This window comes from Sorghum bicolor, chromosome 7, assembly GCF_000003195.3.
Source record: "Sorghum bicolor cultivar BTx623 chromosome 7, Sorghum_bicolor_NCBIv3, whole genome shotgun sequence".
Classification (NCBI taxonomy): Eukaryota; Viridiplantae; Streptophyta; class Magnoliopsida; order Poales; family Poaceae; genus Sorghum; species Sorghum bicolor.
Window position 1 is genome coordinate 23,651,239 of NC_012876.2, and position 18,033 is coordinate 23,669,271.

The following is an 18,033-nucleotide window of genomic DNA, read 5'->3' on the forward strand; positions in this document are numbered from 1 at the left end:
AAATCACCGTGGAGCGCGAAATCAGCGAAGCAAGGGTGGCAATCTGGAAAGGAGTGGGAAATCGATGAAAAACACACAGGACCCCTACCTGGTGCGCCAACTGTCGGTGTTTTCCCCATGGGGGGTCACACCAACGAGTAAATTTGTATGCGTGCTCCCTTTCCCAGATGGTGATGCAAGAAGACACAAAGATTTATCCTGGTTCGGGCAAGAGAAGGCCCTACGTCCAGCGGGGGAGGGAAGTTTGTATTATCTTGCACCTAAGTGCTTGTACAGGGGCGAATACAAGTGTGTATAAACCGGGATGGAGTATGGAGACTTCTCTACGTGTGTGTTGTGTTCGTGATCATGATGTCCGTGTTCACTTCCGGGTCTCCCCTTTTATAGTTCCAAGGGGAGGCCTAGGGTACATGTGTAGGTGGCAGACTAGGGGTCGATAGAGGCATGGCACGCTGACCTACTCGAGGCCTTCCGTACAGGCGTGGTCTCGAGCCGTCCCGTCCTGATAGCTTGATGATGATCACACGTGCCCTCATATCCCGCTTCGTACGCCATCTCGGGCCTGTTTATGTGTCGCACGCCTGTACGTCATGGTGGCTGAAATGTCAGAGCAGCGGCAGTGCCGTCAGTCGACGCTCAACCCTTCCCCAGGAAGGGAGCACGCCTAGTCGAGGGTCGGATGCCATGCGGCGCCTTGCTATCCAGAGTTTTGACTTTTGGCGTCTCGAGGGGGTCCTGACTAGACGTTCCATCCCGGCTTCCCGCGTCCTGACACGCTCTGGGTCATCTGGTGGGGAAGGCTGCAGAAAGAATGACGGGACGGGTGCCTGTTCCCCATCACGTTTCCCGTGACTAGCGTGTTAGGTGGGAAAGCGACAGGCGCATTAAATGCCTGGGTTCTCGTGCGCGTGTCAGGCGGCGGGCGATGTCCTCGCGCTCGATGCCTCCTGATTCGCTCGAGCCCATTTCTGTATTCGACGGTAGTTGACGCTCGACCCCCGAGCGGTTCGCTCGACGCCTTTTCCGTCTTCGAGGCTGCAGCCGTCGACGACTGTGTGTATAGCTGATTAGAACATCGAGTTGGGGGCTTCGATCTGTATAAAGGTAATCTCGTTATGTGCATCAGTTAGGATACCCCTTACTGATACCCTCGACAGCTTGCTTGGCTTCCAAGCATGCGCAAGAGGAAGACTGCAGAAGATGGTGGACATTGGCCGAAACAGGGCGCCGACTGGCCCCAGGGTGGGGCCGACCGACCCCACTATTGACGGGAAATAAGACCCAGTTCTATATGCTCAAAAGCCCATCAACAATCCTCGATTAAAGGAAGATAAGCATCACATGAACATATTTATCACTAATAAAGTTCCACTTGTAGTCTTAGCTTGTTCAATGTAGGGAAGAAGGAAATGAGCCCTGTGGGCCCCATAACCTCACTCGGCCGACCATGGTTTGGGCCCCCCAGGGGCTCCCCTCCATGGCATGCTCCAAGGAGTCAATCCCAACCCTTGGATCCAAGTGTGCTTGCCCTCAACAGTTCAAACACTTAGCACATTGATCCTTGGGCCCACATGGAAGCAAGCAAGTGTGCAACCAGACTCAACTTTGGGCAACACTTCACATGACAAGTGGGGACACCACCAGGAGGCCAGTGGTGGACCAGGGGCCCCAAAGGTCGGTCGGCCGACCGACCAATTGGGTCATGCCACCTGGCCCAGCCTCCCATCGACCTAAGGACCTTCCAGAAGGTCAGTGGGAGCCACTGTCATCCAGATGTCAGGTCGGCCACCCTACATGTGGGCCCCATCTTGAGTCGGTTCACTCCCACCGATGTCCCCATGTTGAACATGTGATGGAAATCCCCAACCGTTAGCCATATGGCAGTTCCAAGGTGAGTTTATCCAATAGTGCATGCTGGAGTTCACGCGGATTGCTGACGTGGCGCTAGAGTAGCCCCTACTCCATCTCTCCCCTATAAATACCCCCTTAGAGATCCTAATTAAGCATGATGTACCTTAGCAAGAGCTACTCTTAGCTAAGTGTGAGAATGGAGGGAAGAGAGTGAGGAGTTCCCCGAGGAGGAGTCTCGGCTTGTCGGGAGTCTTCTTCTAGGAGCGCCTCAGCGGATGCTTGTCTTCTAGTAAGTCTTCCTTCTAGTTGCCTTTCATCTGAGTACTTCCAGTATTTACTTTCTGTCTTAGTTTATTTTAAGTATACAACCGGCCTACTGGCACATTGCTTTGCCTTATGTGAAGTGCTCGAAACCTTAGCTGGGTCTAGAGTAGTAGAATTAGTGTAGATGTGGTGTCTACACTAAGTCTGCCCTTGTGGACTTCTTGTCACACCTGAAGAACGCCAGCAGCAAAGCGGGATAGGCCTCTACTGGACATTAGGAGTTCTCTTCAATGTGTTGTTAGGCAAGTTGCAAATAATAGTTGGCCTGGATGGTAGTTGCCTAGGGAAGTGTTTCGCCACACCCTTTTCACCTATTGGCCATAGTAGGAAGGGAGTTAACTCTTAGTATGCTTAGGAGAGCTTAGCCAGAAGCCAAACACTAGAAATACCTCTCCACCTAATCCTGAGCCCTTTGATCATCATCCGACGACTCAATTGGTCTAGTTAATTCATTTCTCGTTCCTTGTGGAAAATACGATACCTGGCATACTCCTGGTGAAGTGCTGCATTGACCACCATCCGCTTGCGGTAAAACCGTTTGCCACTTTTGGTGTCACACAAGCATTTCTAGTGTTGTGCCAAGGACTCACAATCCTAGATAGTGACACTAAGAAGAGTTAACAAGCATTTCTGGCGCCATTGCCGGGGATCGGTAGCTGACCTAACTTAGAACCAAGTCGTCTGACTTATCCTTCTTTTACCTTTATTTTCTTTTATCCTTTCCACTGCATGTTTGCATAGTATTGCATAAATCTTGTGCTTTCTTGGGTAGCTCCTAGTCTTTGAGTTGTATTCGAGCATCATGCCTAGTTTAGATTTTATTGTTGTCTACCTATTCAGGCTCCTAGTATAGCTTGTGGTAGTCGAATGTTAAACGGGAACATCCCACCTCATATATCGGCTTTAATAGTCGGTATGATGATATCCTTTGGATGGGCCACGCCACAGGAAAAAGCTAAAGCCTAGATGTTCATGCATATCACTCATTTATTGTTAATCTTTATTTTAACCACAGCATATTTGTTTAAATGCATTCATCTTCCACTTTGCATTGCCATGCATATAAAAATTAAATAATAATAACAATAATAAGAAAAAAAATATTTGCCTCTTGTCTTCATCACTCATTATCTTGTCTCTAGTATAATGAATCTTGTTCATCCTATCATGCTCCCTCTTTCTATGTTAGTATGCTTTGGTTTGGTCATACTAATCGCTCGAGTGAGTACCTCCATAGTCTTTTTAAATTAAGCATGGTGCTTAGGTTAAATAGACTACCTTAATCAAACAAGACATGGTGTTAAGTTTGATTATTGAACCAAACATACTTGCATGGAACTTGGCTGCACTTTTGGACTAACCCCTGCAGCAAGAACATCGATATCTCTATGGGTAAGTCATGAGATCATTCATGGAGACAACTTGAGTTCCTCATGGTCAAAGACAAGTTTCTTGGCCAAAGAGAACTTCGATGCAACTAAGAAGGGCCAATGCTAAGACTCATCATCTTTGAGGTAAGTGGCCACCTTCTTAAGAGTTTTCTAGGAGTTTGATCCTTAATAGAAGAAGTTGACATGCTAGAACACAACCTTGCTAAAGATTCAACAAGACTAAAATCTACATGTCTTAACTTCTTTTATATATTTTGTGTGGATTGGCTTTTAGGATAGCATGAATACACTTATGTTAGTCCTTAAGACAAAACTGGTCTTGGGGAGCCTCCATTATGGGGTCGGGCGACCTGATCTTAGTAGCTAACCAAGCCTATGTTTGGCCAAACCATCTATGGCATGTGGGGAAGTACAAATCCAGAACCTGTTTGCTCTAGAACTTCCAAACTGGGGTCAGGTGACCTGGACTTAGTACCCACTATGGCTCAAACTTGGCCAGACCACTTCTAGTCACCAAAAAAGTGTAGTACCCGAACTTGCTTGCTCTCTACCCAATAACTAGGGGTCAGGAGACCCCTACTTGATAGGATGCATGTATCTCGAAAGTGGTCCTACGAAAGGAAGAGTTGAGGGAGAAGTGTGAACTTTGGTTTCCACCGAGGTGGGGTCGGGCGACCCATAGTTGGGAAACCCAATCTGACCTAGAGTGTCGTGCCAACACTTAGAAACTATTCCTAGTTACAACTCTTGTGAAAAAAAGTTTGTAATATTTGCCAATAGCTTTCCCTGGCCTTCCCTCTTCTTGTTCTCCATCCCAATGCTCCTGGTCTCAAACTCAACACCTTCTAGCCCCCTATATGCCTCTCGAGTTACCTTGAGTAGCCTCTCGTGGTCCCCAGTAGCACAAATGTCATCAATTCTATTAGTGAGGCCCCCTTTAATCATGAAGGAGACTAGCTATGAAACCAGAGATCACCATGGAGGCCATTGTGCTTAAAGGAGAACCATACCATGCCTCCAAGAACCACAAGGCAAAGGTACGCAAGTGTGGCAAGAGGAGGTGCAATCTTGGTCCATATCTCCAGGGCCATCTGAAGCACCCAAGCAATAAATAAGATGGAGAGGTCCTGCTCTATGGACCTAAATTATGGAGCCCTTGCTGATAAGGTAAATCAGTACTTATCCCATCTTTACTCATTGCATTCCAATTCTTGCATTTCCCTTCCAATTGCATGCTTAGTTTAGTTTTGCATATTTCCCTTCGACAAAATGCTTAGGAATAATAAATAAAAATCTTGAGAACAACTTGCAATACAGTTTTGACCTGTGGATCATCTAGAGGTGGGGTCGGCCGACCCCACAATTGGGCCCACTTGCAGTCTTTCACTTCGGCTTGATGCAATGTGTCGAGGTCAGCACTTGGATGCTCCTGAAGCTTTCAAGTTGGGGTTGGTCGACCCTAAGACTTACCGTTTTGGCAGTCTACTATCACCCATTTGCTTTGCTTTAGAATCCCATGCATGACACACAAGCCAAAGTCTGAAAAGAAATGGTTCGTTTGGGACCTATGCACCAGCTTAAACCTGCAAAGTGGTCTCCTAGACATGCTCTAGTGCTGTCATGATCACGGACAACCACTTTAAGCATATGTCCACTTTTGAAAATCATCTTTTCTCTTGCACATAGCACTAGGCAAGGGACTCTTATAAAAGAACTTTACATCTTGTCCACGCCTAGGCTTTAGTTTAGTAGACACTTAATGCCACATCATTTAGAGTGCTAAAGTGCTTAGGGTATGGGTTGGCCGACCTCTACATTGGCTAATCTCTGGAAAAGAGTTCATATATGTTGCAAGATTCCCTGCCATGATTCAAAATTTTGAAACATAGTGCTTATGGGGAGGTCGGCCGACCCCCACATTAGGGTGTTCACCACTTGCCCTTCTTACCCTATAAATACCCATGCATTGTGAGCTCAATTCCACACCCGAAACCACCAAAATTATCTCGAGCTCACAATCCCTCTTCTCTCTTCTTAGTTGCAAGTTATTTCTCAAGATTAGAATAGTTGTCCTAAAAAAACCAAAAAAAATATTTAGTTTTGCGTAGGAGTAGAAGTAGGAAAAAGTTAGATTGTCTGTGTTGTGCAGGAAAATGGAGAAAGCATTCCTCTCTCAATTCTAGAAGTCCAACTCAAAGCACTCATCACTCTAATGAGGGAAGCCATGAGAGGATGGAGGAAGGGGAGAGTCACCATTGTTGGGTATTTTAAACGCAAACAGAAAAATCCGCAAGCGCACGGATACCGATGTAGCTTTCACCCGGGAGTATTCCAGAGTATCGATTTTCCACAGGGAACGTGAGTGTACTAATTAAGATCCAAGATCGCCCAAGGATAACTATATAATTACTTTTGGTGGGAAGAGAGGAAGTTTTCTGAGAGTTCTCTAGTTGATCTAAGAATCAAGAATTACTTCAAGATTATCTATATCGGGACATCAGAGCACTAACCACAGAAAGAGATGAGAAGGGGGCTAGGAAGGTGTGACTACGGTCCTACAAACACCGATCCGAACGAGGTGGAATACGTCGACCGTTAGGGCTGTCACTACCCTAAGGCTACCACAACAATCCGCAGGATTGGGTGCAATTCCAGGTAATTGCAAGACTAAACACCACGTCTAATCTATTAATTACTACTCTAATGTTGCAAAGATTAGAGCACTTGATGCAAGCGAGAATCCAATAAATAACTTGAATGTAAATAAAAGTAATTAAAGAACTCAGGATTATGAATTGAAGAACCTGGAGAACGATGAAGAACGAACCAGTTGCTGCAAAAGTACAATGTTGAGGAAGATCCGACAGATCCGGCTCCTCCTCCGCTCTCCTCTTCTCTCTCCCTATTTTCTAGATTACAACTAGAACTAACTAGAACTAGAACTAGAAGAACTAGAACTAGAACTAGATGAACTAGAACTAGATCTAGATGAACTAGAGGTAGAACTAGAAGAACTAGAGGGATCCTCTCTACTTGGATGAAGAATTGAAACCCTAGCTTTGATTCTGTAGAAGAGGTATGATCTCCAGGGGCCAGGGGGGTCTGGTTTCATAGTCCCTTCAAGTGAATCTGGGCCGTCGGATCAAACCGACATTGATCGTGTGGTTTTCCTTGAAGTATTAGGTCGGTGGAGCATGATCCCCGAACTTCACCCTGATTGGTCCAGGGGGAAGGGCGGGCGCCCTCAGGACTAGGGCGGGCGCCCTGACCCTCAGGCCTCTCGTCTTCCGCTTCGGTCCCGTGGCTTCTGGAGTCTTCTAGATGATAGAAAATTACACGGCACGTTAATATCTCTATGTATACCCAACGTGTGGGCCTTTCCTCCATATTTCCTGATAACCCCCTGCAGAAATAGACAAACACCAAAACTCGTGGAATTCTGTCAGATAAAACCCTAAGTCTAGGTGTTGGTTGCATTTGGATCCTTTTCTATGATTAGTTGATGGTTAATTGTGAGCATTAAGGACCGTCAACAAGCTCCCCCAAGCTTAACCTTTGCTCGTCCCTGAGCAAAGATGGACTCAAGAGTTTCTACAGTGGTTTCATAACTTAAAGATACACATGCGTTTAAACAAGATCTCATCTCTGGTTAGAGTAAACTGTTAAGACTTAAAACTTACTCATTTACCTTTCACCATGGGACTTGTAACCGTCACTTCTGTCTTGAGTAGTTAAAAGATAGAACGGTCTAGTCAAGCACCATGTCTCTTATTCTTGATCAGCTATAGCTCTGGAGTTTTTGCAGATTTTCAAATAAAACTCAGAGATTCCTTGTATGACTCTCTCTAGTCTCTCTTTTGTGGTATTTCTGGATCCTTACCAAGGCATTAATGGTGTATGCCTTCTCTCAAAGTATGTGGTATTTGTGGTATGAGGCATAGTGACATTGCCTTCTCTCTCACCCTACTCTAATAAGGCTTTTAATATCTGGAGCTCATAGGTGGGAGACAGCTAATACATACTTACAAGACATTTATTGCATAGTCAAACCATGGATCCAAAAGAACAAGTCAATAAGTCAAATCAAGATGTGCATGTGTGGCGAATGAATACCATGGTGAAAGTCTAATTCTACTTTTGCTCTTTTGAGGGGATACATACCTTCCTTGCTCTTTTGAAACTTTTGGGGAGAATGAGATGCTCTATATTTTATTTTTCTTTCTTTTTTTTTCTCTCAGGTGGGTATCTTGTACCCCTAATTCTACTGTCGGACACTTGTCCATTTTTACCTCTCGTCTCACTTTTTTTTCTTTTCTTTCGAGGTTTCGGGCACTTGCCCCCTTTTTATTTCCTCGTATTTATTTTTTTCTCTCTCTTTTTTTTAGAGCACTCATCTCATGAGATAATATAGCAAGTGGTAGTAACAAGATAACTTGAGCATTTATTTCACAGGGGAAAAACAGAAATATTTTTGGCTATTCTCTCCCGGATTAGGAGTAGAATATTTTTGGGTGGTTCTGGAGATGGAAATGGATATATGTGGATGCGTACTTCCGGAGTAGAAGCAGCATGTATGAGTGAACATGCAAGTGAATCTTGACTTAACCACATGACAAGCTCCTAAGGGTCTACACAGCTTGACCACACTCAATGCTCATAAGCAGTAGAGTAAATGTGTGGCTCAAAGTTTAGCAAGCATGTATATATGGCTGTGGTAGGAATTTAAACTCTCATCATACAGGAACTCATCATGTGATATTTTAAAGATTTTTAAAGATAAAATTCTCCAGAATTCTAGCATCTCTAGGAACAGATAAACAGCAACTCAACCTTCCCATATCATATCCGTTAACGACTTAGACTTTAGATCAAGTACTCTTCCCACAAGTTCAGGTTTAAAGCAAATCTTAAATAATAACAGTCATGCCTAAACTTGAGAGAGATTTCAATTTTAGGAACTAGTCATGGCAGAGCAACTATTCATCATTTCCATATGAGAGCTTATCATGAGGGTTCATAGCAAATTTTATTTATTTATTTATTTAGCAAACTAAGCAAAGATATATATAAGCACAAAATATTTATTTGGGTTTTTATGATTATGCATCTTTTTATTATTTGAGTAAAGTATAAACGTGAGTAGAACACTTAGCTGGATAAATGGGGGTGCTCTCCCCCAAGCTGGATTTTGACGTAATTCCTTGTGATGTAGCTAGCAGGTGGCGGAGGTGTATTTGAATGTTGGCAGCACCCTGACAGTGATTAGGATGTCCTCCGTTTGCTAGTCTTCTTTGATCCTTGAATTCTGTGGAGCTCAAATAGACAACAAAGCTTTGTGGAACTGGTTAAGTGTTAGCATAAATATCTAGCCTTTATCATGTTGAGCCTCCTCAATAAATATTACACTCTTTAGTAGGATCATAAATTTATTTTTTATAATTTTATCTTTATAGGATAGGAATATATATATATATATTTCAATTTTATGCCACCACAGTGAATGTACTTATGGGTTTTATGCCATGAGTATACTCACATGGGGCTTACTATTTTTAAGATTTTTATTTTCTTTTCAAGATGATATGAACCTGATTAACTAAAATAATTGAAAGGAAAAAGATAACTACCAAGTTTACCTCTTGGCAAGGCGTTCGGTGTTTTTACGTCCTCCGAACGGGACTCTCCGTTTTCTCAATCGTCCTAGGATTCGCTGGATGGCGTAGTCGGTGGTTCCGGCGGCGCCTGCTCTTCATGTATAACTATCTTCTCTCTACACACCTGACTCGGTGCTACGGTCTCCTCAGGACAGTTTTGTTCAAGCTGTATGTCTTCAGACATTACAACTTCTCCTTCATAGTCTACCCATCCGTCCTTGATGATCTGCCTTCTCTGGTTGCGGTTGCGTCGTCTTCTTCTTGTCCTGACCTGCTTAGAATCTTCAACTATATAGTTAGGGTCAGTAAAATAGCGTCGTACCTTCTCAGAGGGGAGGTTCATGTGGACTTCTCCGGTTCCCATGTAGATGATTATTTTGATGGTGCTGAGGAACTGTCTCCCAAGGATGATGGGTGGATCGTACTCGTCTTCTCCCATGTCAATAACCTTAAAATCATCTGGAGCTAAATGTATGTCGGTTTTAGTGGCATGGTTCTGAATAGGAGCTGATATGTGACTGGGTTGTCCTTTTTGGTCAGGAACGGTGACTTAAGTCGACGATCTTGACCTCCTTAAACTGCAGTGACCATCTTAGCTGACTTTGTTCACATTTGCTTGGTCTTGTTCCTCGTGTTGGTCCTCTTCCTTGGTTCATGTCGGGATTGCTCTGAGATTTGTGTAGTCTTGTTCTTGAAGGAAAACGTCTCCGTCCTTCCCTTGATGTAGAAACTGATCTTGGCAGCACTAGCGTAGATGACAGCTCCCGAGGTGTTCAGGAATGGCCTCCCTAGGATGATGGGTGCCCTCTCATCAGTACCAGTCTCTATCACCACGAAGTCTGCTGGGGCGTACAAGGTACCAACTCTGACGTAGAGGTTCTTCAATATTCCCTTTGGGAGACTTAGTGTCTGATCTGCAAGTTCTGGGAAGTCCACCATGCCGATGGAGATCGGGATGACGGTGCGTCCTAGATCGCCTCTCTTGACCGGCAGAAGGTCAGTAATTACTTCCACAGGTTACTCCAGTAGTTATGTCCTCAGGCATCTCAGGGCAGTGATTGCCTGAGTGTCCAGTCTCTCCAGTGTGTTTGTGCTCGTAGATCTAGGTTCTTCACTTGGTGGAGTCTGGGAGTTGTAAAAGTCCTTCATATGCTGCTCGAAGTGTACCTGCTCATAGAGACAAGGCAGAGATCAAGTGCATGGGCTCTTTTGGTGGAAAACACCGACAGAACCAAAAGTGTATTTGTTCTTCTCTAACCTCAAGCATAGTGAGCAAGACAAAGTTGATGGATAATAAAATCATGAGTGTAGTATTTAACATTTGTCAGATTAGATTGCTCAACCTTATGGAAAGATAATCTATCTATATATATATATGTTTTGTTTATATCTTCCAAAGATTGAGTGTGCAACATTTTAGCTAATATGATTAGGAGTGTGGAATCACAAAGGTGGAAGGACTAAACATGTTGAATCGATTTGGTTGGTTAATCTAGAGTTGTAGATCATACATGTTTGTCTCTTTTATTCATGTGAACGCCTGAACCAAGGAGAAGCTTATAGAAGTGATAGTCAAGTACTTTAAGATGTTACCTTACTTGAAGAGTGATGGTACAGTATCACCTTGTGGAAGCTTTCCTCTCTTAGCGGTTGTGCATCGTGTTTTTGGCACCCTCCATGGATCATCTCTTGTGAGCTATGCCTTCCTTGTGTAAATTGTTAAACTTCGTGTGTCTCTCTCTTTATGTGAGTTTATCTCAGGACTTCCCAGGTCAATATTGAAAGTTTTCCTGCAGGGGTTGTTGACGGTGGATATACCATAGAAATCCACATACAAAACACCGTCAACATGCCTCGGTTGCAAGGGGAAACGACATGACATGAACATATTTTATCCATAACTAGTTCCACTTGTACTCTTAGCTTGTTTATGCAGGAACAACAAATTCAAGACATTATTTGACAAAGCCAACATCAGAATCATCAAGAGGAGATCGAGGGGACAACAGGTGACACCCTGGGCCCACAGGGAGGGGGTCGCCCGACCCCTCTTTGGTGGGACCCAGGTGTGCCACCTAGTCCACCGACATAAGGGACCCCTGTGGACACTGCTGGTGGGCCCAGAGGCCCAGAAGTGGGGTCGCCCGACCCCACATCAAAGGCGGTTCCAGGGTCGGTGGCCTCCCACCGACCTTCCCCACATGTCCCACATGTTGATTTGCCCCTGCCGTTGATCAAATGGCGGTTGTGAGGTCGGTTTGATCCAAGGGTGGAGAGAAGATGTCACGCGGATCGATGACGTGGCGATGGAGTAACCCCTACTCCATCTCCCTCTATAAAAGGCAGCCTCCACCCTTCATTTCAAGTGTGCAATTCCAAGGCCAAGTGCATTACAAGTTCCAAGCATACAAGTAGAGTAGTAGTTAGTCTAGAGTGGGAGTTAGAGTCGAGTCGAGCGAAGCTCGGGGTCTCCGGAGTCGTCTTCTGGAGAGTCTGGTATAGCTCTTGTACCTTTCTACTTTTGTAAGACTTTCCTTTTATTAATATATTATTCTTACTTTACTTTACTGAGTTCTTACTTAGTGCAAGTCTTTTAGTCTTGTTGTGCATTTACTTTAGTAATATAGTTGTCTTAGTGAAGTTAGTGACCTGTAACCACTCCTGTGTGTGCATCATCGTCCTATCTTGTATAGGAGCTCTAGCTAGCTGCAACTAGTTAGAGTTGTAGGATTAAGTGTGAGCGTGGTGCTCATACTTAAGATTACATTTGATTACCGCTGGCTTGAACGGAAAGTAGGAGCGCACTCCCTAGTAGGTGACAGATCGTGGGCGGCATTAGGTTCTCCTCACGTACAGGCTAGTTCTTAAAAGGTAAGGCGTCCATAAGCCCAATAGTCGCTTTCGGTAAGGGGTTAGGTGAAAAACCTTCTAAGCGTCTTACCAGCTCGGCTATCCCTCGCACACAGTTAGTAAGGCTCTAGCGTAGTTAAGGCAATTATCTATTAAAGTAAGTCACAGAAGTCAAGTTAGATACATAGGAGTCCTTTACTCACTCGTTGTCCTCCCACCTAGCTAACTCTACCATTTACCTTTAGCATAGGACCTTGGATTCACCACTACCCTTCCTATTCGTTATTTACCACCCTTATTCACTAGTTGATACTAGACAACTCAAGGAATCTCATTCCCCTTTTTGTTAAACACACTTAGCCGCTTTCCCTTGGGAAAATATAAATTACGATACCTTGGAATACTCCTTGGTGAAGTGCTACAGCGGTACATTCTGTGCGCTTGCGGAATTATCCAATAGTAAATAGAGTTACCCTACCAGGGCACTTCTGGCGCCGTCGCCGATATCCGGTGGTTGCGTTAAGAAGTGTCAACAAGCATTTCTGGCGCCGTTGCCGGGGAGAAAGTCTGTCTAAGAGTTTTAACAAAAAGAGAATCCAGAGTTTGCTAGTTATCAAGTAGTGATAGGGATAACCCATCACTTGTCTTGTCTTCCTTTATTGTGAAGCCTGACAGTGTATGAGCGGTTTCCAATTGCCGTCAAACTTCGTTGAAGATCCTGAGCAACTGTTGAGGAGAACTAGACGTCGTCAAGTTCCACCTCAAAGGTTCATCTCGAACCTGAATCCGTTAGAGGAAGGAGTATCTGCACCGGTTATCAAAGAAGCTATGGCCCAGAAGACCATCTCTGAGTACTCTGCGCCGTCGGCTGACAATGTCGCCACGGGTCCGCAGCTTAACTTGGGGGATGCGACTTTTGAGTTGAAGCCTGCGCTTATCAATATGGTGCAAGCTAATCCCATCTGTGGAAAGCCACACGAGGATGCCAATGCCCATCTCCAACACTTCTTGGAGGTGTGCGGCACCTTCACCATCAAGAATGTCGCCACAGACGCCATCCGTCTTCGCCTCTTCCCATTCTCGTTATTGGGGAAGGCGAAGCAATGGTTCTATGCCAACAAGGGTGAAGTGACCACGTGGGAGAGGTGCGCCAATGCATTTCTCAAGAAGTTCTTTCCGATGGGCAAGACCAGCGCCCTTCGTGGAAAGATTTCCAGCTTCCAACAGCAAGCAGATGAGACGATTCCCGAAGCATGGGAACGTCTGCAGGAGTACATTCGCGCCTGTCCTCATCATGGGATAGAGGAGTGGCTCCTAATCCAAGGTTTCTACCATGGCCTGACCGGTTTGGCCCGTAGTCACCTTGATGCTGCCGCTGGAGGAGCATTCTTGCAACACAATGTCAAGGATGCCAAGGACCTCATTGAAAAGATGGTTATAAACCAAGGATGGAATGAGGAATGCCTCCAACCCAAGAGAAGAGGTGTCCATGCCTTGAATGAGGTGGACATGCTCTCTGCTAAGATGGACCTCTTAATGAAGAAGATGGAAGAAAGTTCCAAGCAAGAGACCATTCAACCTTACGCCACTGCACGGGCCATTGAATCTGATTCATGGTGCGAAGTGTGCGGAGGAGATGATCATTCGGGAGACAATTGTCCCGAAACAAAGGGGGAAGTGAGCTTCATCAACAACAACAACAATGGGTACCGGCCCCAACAACAGCAATGGAACTCGCGCCCCTTCTACCAAGGTAATCAAGGTAATGGTTACAATCAAAATTTCAATAATTCTTTTGGTAACCAACCTTCTCTTAGAGATCTTGTCTTAGGCCAATCTAAAATCAATGATAGCATTAACAAGAAAATGATGGCTAATGATAAGATCCTTGAAAACTTAAGTGAAAAGTTGGATAGCTTTAACTCTGCTATGAAAAATCAGTTGAGCTTTAACAAAATGCTAGAAACACAATTAGCTCAATTAGCAGCAGTTGTCCCATCCTTCGAGCAAGGTAAGATCCCAGGGAAACCTGAGGACCCAATTGAAGGAGTTAAACTAGTTACTACGAGGTTCGGTAAGCCGCCGGTACAATCCAACTGGAGCTATCTTCTGGATTCGCCCTTCATCATCAAGAAGGACGACCCAGGCCTGCCGACCATCACCTGTGAGACCGGACCGCAAATCTTCCACAACGCCTTCTGTGACCTTGGATCGGGTGTCAACATCATGGCCAAGGTAACTTATGATAATTTGCTAGGGGGGCCTTTGCACCCCACATTTGTTCGTTTGCAGATGGCAGATCAGACGATCAGGTTCCCTGAGGGGTTGGCAAGGGACATACTGGTAAAAGTTCAAGACGACTACGTCCCTGCTGACTTCATCATTTTGGATATGGGATCCAATAATGATGTCTCGATCATCTTGGGAAGGCCATTCCTCAACACGGTCAATGCAGTCATCTATGTGGGGTCCGGCCAGATTCACCTCCAATTCCCAGGATGGAAGGTAAAATGTCCATTCAATGGTTATAAAGCTAACATGCAGGTGAAGGACAAAGAACCTCCGACTAAGCCTCGCCACATCCGACGCCGAAGGGACAAGAGAGGTAAGTCGGCCAAAAGGGCCGAAAAGAAAGAAGAGGAACCCGCTGAACCAAAAATCAATACCAAGCAAGTATGGCGGGAGAAAGAGGTGCAATCAAGGTCCACGTCTCCGGGACCATCTGATGCACCCGAAGGATGAACAAGATGGAGAGGTCCTGCTCTACGGACCTAAAACATGGAGCCCTTGCTGATAAGGTAAATCAGTAGTTATCCCATATTTATTTTCTGCATTTCAATTTCTACTATTCACTTTTCAATTGCATTCTTACTTTGAATTTTGCATATCTTATTTCGACAAAATGTTTAGCCATAATAAATAAAATCTTGAGAATAACTTGTCATAAAAATTTGAGCTGCTGGAGCTCCCAAAGGGGGGTCGCCCGACCCCACCTTGGGGCCCACTTCACCACATTTCAACCTTGCTAGTCATAGAGGTTCCAACCCAGCACTTGGATGCTCTGGGAGCTCCAATGTGGGGGTCGGCCGACCCCCATATTGGCCCCACTTGCCTCCTGCTGGCCACCATTTGAATCACAATGGAGTCCTATGCTTGTAACACTAGCTAAAGTTTGAAAAAGAGTGGTCCCTTGATCCTTTACTTTAGTCATAAGATGCTCCTTTCATCTTTGATTCTTTTGGGACCACTCCACTAGCTTAAATTCTGCAAAGTGGTCACCTAGGCATGCTTGAGTGCTCCCATGGTCCATAGGAATCACTTTAGACATGTCTCCACTTTTGCCATTCATCTTTTACCTTTCACAAAGCACTAAAACAGGGAATCTCAGAAACAATTTGAAAACTTTTTGGTCCACACCTAGCCTTTACTTTTCCGGACAATCAATGACACAATGTTTAAAGTGGAGGAGGGGCTAGGATGGGGGTCGGCCGACCCCCATTTTGGACCATATCTGCAAAATCTTGAAAGCATGCAGAATGGTTCCCTGTATAAAGCTAAACTCAAATTCAAAGTGCTTCTAGGGGGGGTCGGCCGACCCCTATATTGTGGGTCCACTACTTGCCCTTCTCCCCCTATAAATACCACAGCATTGTGAGCTCAACTCCACACCCAAAACCACCAGAACCATTTCGAGCTCACAATCCTTTCTCTTCTCTCTTTGTTACAAGCCATTTCTCAAGTTTAGTTTAGAAATAGTCATCAAAACAAAAACCCAAAAAGATTCCTCTTGCATAGTAGTAGTAGTAGGAGCTTGGTTTGCCTCACTTGTGTAGGAGGATGAAGAAGCATATCTTCGGCAAGTTCAAGAAAGCAAAGGGTGAGAGCTCTTCTCAAGGCTCTCACCATGCTCATGGAAGGGAGGAAGAAGAAGGTTACCATGGGATGGTACCCTACGAGCCTCCATCAAGGATGAGAGAGCCCGAGAGCGGCCTCATGTTAAGCCAAGAAGAGTTGCAAAGGTACTACATCATCCGAGAGGGTCTCTTCCTACACACTAGCATCATCGGTCCGGACCTTTTGGCCCGCACAGGTATGGATGTTGAATTCGATAAGGTGTTTAGAGCAATTGGTTGGAGTAGTTTTTGGCAAGTGCCTGAATTTGGAAAAGAATTGCTTGCTAAGGAATTTCTATGCACCCTAAAACTCACAAATAATGGAATATCTTTTCGCATGTGTGAGCAAGAACATCAATTAAATTGGAGTTTGCTAAACACTGCTTTAGGGTGTGAACATGAATGTGAACTTGATCTAGATCATGCCACTAGAATGTTCGATAAATTTAGATTCTGGAAAGCAATTTCTGGCTCTAATGATTGTTCAAATCCTACTCCCATTGAAATCCATAATCCAACCTTGCGCTTTCTTCACTTCTGGATCATGTGCACTCTATATCCTGGCATGGGAACTGATACTTTAATTGATGATGAACTTAAAATTCTCTATGCCATGGTTAGTAAAATCAAGGTCTCTCCTGTGAAACTGCTAGTGAACTATTGGCTTAACTCTATTGAGTATGGGAAGCCCATCTATTTCACATCCTTTATTACTCGAATAGCCGATACTTTTGGATTACTTGAATCACATTATTTTGAAGACATTGGCTATGTTAGAGGAGTGGTAGATGAGAACTTCTTTATCAATGCTAACATGCTCATAAGAGATCCAAATGGTGAACTTAAAATGATTTATCCGGGCTATACAACCGAAATTCCTCTCCCATGTGCGAGGCGCCGGTTGTATGGGGTCCGCACACTTACCATTAGACTAGCCCAAGTGGCAAGTCCAGATGTTGCAGGGACACGCAGGGTGACAAGAAGGATGATGCAAGCCGCCCAGATGGAGCAAGGAGGATCCTCGCACCATGACGTTGAAGAGGGCGATGAAGCGATGTCAGTGGATGCTTCAGACTCCATGGGTCTACCTCCACAACGCACTCCACGCCCAAGGGACAGGGCTAGGCGTCACCAGCCCACAGGTATGGACAGTCTCATTAATGACATGGGCGAATTGCAGATTGGGCAAGAAGCAACATTGCAACTGGCGTTACAAAACGGCCAACATATCTGACGTGTGCGAGAGGAAGACGCACAACGCTGGGCTGGATGGTACAAGAATTTCCCGCCACCACAGTGAGCGAAGATCTAGCTTGGGGGAGATCCTCTCCCCCACTAAGGTAAGTATTCTATCCTATTTATTTTCATGCATTTTATCATTCTTACTTAAAAAAAAATAATAAATATTTATTAGCATTTCCCTCTAGCATATATGCTTCATGTATGTTTATATCCCTCATGGAAATTATGACTAGTTGCTTGTTAATGTTTCTCTAGTGCCTAGTATACAACTTAGTATTTCTCTAAGTATGGATCACTTAGCTCACTTAAACTGCCATGAACCTAAAAACTTTGTGGGTTGCAAGTGCTAGAACTAAGTCTAAGTTGTTGTGGGACATGAGATAGTAAGGCAAGAGCTACTATAATATTTTTCTAAGCATGCATGATTATCAGAGATTTATTCTTAAAATGATCAAAACCTTAATTGTTCCTCAATGGTGATGAATTCCTACCACAGCCATATCTACTTTACATAATTGCAACCTTTCCACATAAGCTATTTGCTTTGTGTTGAGTGTCGTCAAGTCTTGTTGACCCTTGTTAAGAGACTTTTCATGCTCCTAAGATCAAGATCACGTACACACCACATATATATATGCTGCTTCTACACTGGAAGTACGCAACCACATGTATTTCGCATCCACTAAATAGGTTGCTCCATACTCTAAATGTTAGAACATCTCTCTAAGCATTATTTGGTAAATGAGACATCAAAAGGCTAGGCAAAATGAAATAAAAAGATGGACATGTGCAAGTCCACAGAAAAAGAAAATTGAGCACATGAAAGCT